Consider the following 2,234-nt stretch of genomic DNA (forward strand, 5'->3'; position numbering starts at 1 on the left):
CATGAAGCTTAATGTGCCTGACAGATCTGCAGGCTCGAGTAGACACTTCTGGCTGGACGGAATGACCGTCCTCCAGGGTGTCTAGACCCCAAGCTGGGACTGGTGAGGACGAGGGAGGAACCTATGGGTCATAACGGCCCCGAAGCTCCATGTCACTCCCCCCCCCCCCCCACCCCAGCCGTCCCAAACAGCCGAGACAACTTGGACAGCCCGGAAGCAGGTGGCAGAGCGCCAGGAGGGGGCGGCAGAGAGCCAGACCGCCCGCGCCTCCCGTGGCACCGGGGGCTGTCTCCCGCCTGGCCAGCCAGGTCACTTTTTTGTTTTTCAAAATTCACAAAGCACCTCCGAATATTTGCTCAGAAGAGTATGAAACATATTTCCATGACCTCTCTTTCACTCTGTTTTATTCCTGTTTGAACGAACGATGGAGAAAATGCCGCGAGTCGAGCCAGGCATCTAAGAAGACAGCCATGCCTCTCAGGCCCCCGACCCCGCGCCTCATAAATAGCCTTGGCCCGACCGTTCCGGTCTTTTCTTTGTGTGACAAGCTCTCTGGTCCTCGGACATGGAATCTTTTTCGTCCCTTCGGGGCCCGCCGCAGAGGCTGCCCATGAGCGAGGGAAGGGCGGCTGGCCACGGCGCCACATTGCCGCGTGCAGGTACCGCGGGGCCTTGCTGGGAGAGGGGATGTAGTCCCGGGCTGAGAAGGATGAATTACCATTACGGACTAGAGTTTCTGATGTTTCTGTGACGCCACTGCTCGGAACTGACCCAGCCCGGGGCAAGGGGGAACTTGGCCGGAGTCGCTCCGGCGTCTGCTGACTCACTGCTTTCCAGGCTCCTGAGTTCGCAGGCAGGTGTCCAGCGCCACGAGGGTAAGTATGTTGTGCGAGGTGAGGTGGCGGTCGCTAGTGGGGAGGATGGGGATGATTGATGACCCCAGGTGATTCTGAGTGTCTCGCTGACGCCATCACCGCAGCGCGCTGACATCCCTACTGTCCTCACCCCGGGCAGGGATCCCTGGTGCCTGGGCTTGGGGAGAAGGCGACGGCCATGAGCCCGTAGTAATCCTTTATTCCGGTGCCTCATTTCTCATCTTTCAGGGGTTTTAAGACGTCCTCCGGGTTGTCATCTTTGGATGAAGGTGAGTATTTTTTATCCAAATGCCTTTATAGATCATTTGTTCCTAAGCTATTCTTCAGCAGGTACTATAGGGTTTATTTTCTAACGAGCGTGTGCAGCGTTGCGAAAATTGCACTTATTGGTTTATATTTCTCATGACTTATTCTTTTGTAATTCTACACATTTTTGTGTAAGCCATTTTCTTGCTCAAATATACGTGTCCACCCCACCCCAAGTGTTTTTTGCAGTTCTGTATTTCCTACTCCTTCACTCACTTAGACTTGCCATTTCTGAACTCTCAAATGCTATATCTTTATACCTACTGAGGCCCTGTACTAGATCTCTTTTGAGAATGGCTTCCCTGGATCCAAGTCTCCAGTTCCTGAATTGGGAATGATGATTTCTCAGACTAGAGTCTCTGATGCTGGTCTTGATGTCAAAAATAAATTCTGACTCATTTGGGGGTCTGGGTACTTGGGTCTCTGGGAAGGGCCAGCAAGTTTCCTCAACCTCTCTGCTTATCCATCTCTTCATTGGTTATTGTTTACCTCTTTCTAGTGTGAGCGCTGGAAGCTCAGCCAGGGGCAGTGTCCCCCCCAGAGTGTCTGTGTTAACTTGATGACTGAAGGCCTAAGGATTAGAATCTACTGTCTCAGAGAAGTGCTGTCAAATGGTTGGGAAGCCTAGTGTTGGTGGTTCCTGATAACCTAGTTATTGCCACAGGTTGTGATAAAGAGAGAGCCATGGGTCTTCTCCACGGCTGCAATGGTGAGTGTCATCCATCTTGGCAACCAGCCCCAGAGTGGGAATGATGACCTGGTTGGACTAGAGTCTCTGAGCTTTTCTCTGAGGATCTTCGAAACCACCTGATCCACTTTTCCCTCCCTCAACTCTCAGTGTCATGTCACCTGCCCACCTGCTTTATTTGTTTTTTTTACTGTCGATGGCTTATATGGTTCTAACATGTTTTATGAAATTACAGGACTTTGCTGGCACAAAGAATGTTCTCTCTCTGGTGTTGGACAGATCCTAGGAACTTGGCATCTCTTCTTTCCTGTGTTACCTGTATGAGCAGCAGGCAACTTGTGAAAAAACAATTTAGAAATTTTGGT

General features: G+C 51.3%; 3 non-coding genes across 3 annotated transcripts; all 3 read left to right on the forward strand.

Annotated features, from left to right (window-relative positions):
• Positions 1–927: 927 nt before the first annotated feature.
• Positions 928–989, forward strand: LOC126057948 (small nucleolar RNA SNORD48). Its single transcript, XR_007513027.1, has one exon. It is a non-coding gene; the product is annotated as a small nucleolar RNA SNORD48 (small nucleolar RNA).
• Positions 990–1,511: 522 nt separating this feature from the next.
• LOC126057915 (small nucleolar RNA SNORD52) lies at positions 1,512–1,578 on the forward strand. Its single transcript, XR_007512994.1, has one exon. It is a non-coding gene; the product is annotated as a small nucleolar RNA SNORD52 (small nucleolar RNA).
• Positions 1,579–1,919: 341 nt separating this feature from the next.
• LOC126058065 (small nucleolar RNA ZL8) lies at positions 1,920–2,002 on the forward strand. Its single transcript, XR_007513074.1, has one exon. It is a non-coding gene; the product is annotated as a small nucleolar RNA ZL8 (small nucleolar RNA).
• Positions 2,003–2,234: the final 232 nt, after the last annotated feature.

The sequence above is a fragment of the Elephas maximus genome, chromosome 1 (genome assembly GCF_024166365.1).
Source record: "Elephas maximus indicus isolate mEleMax1 chromosome 1, mEleMax1 primary haplotype, whole genome shotgun sequence".
Taxonomy (NCBI): domain Eukaryota; kingdom Metazoa; phylum Chordata; class Mammalia; order Proboscidea; family Elephantidae; genus Elephas; species Elephas maximus.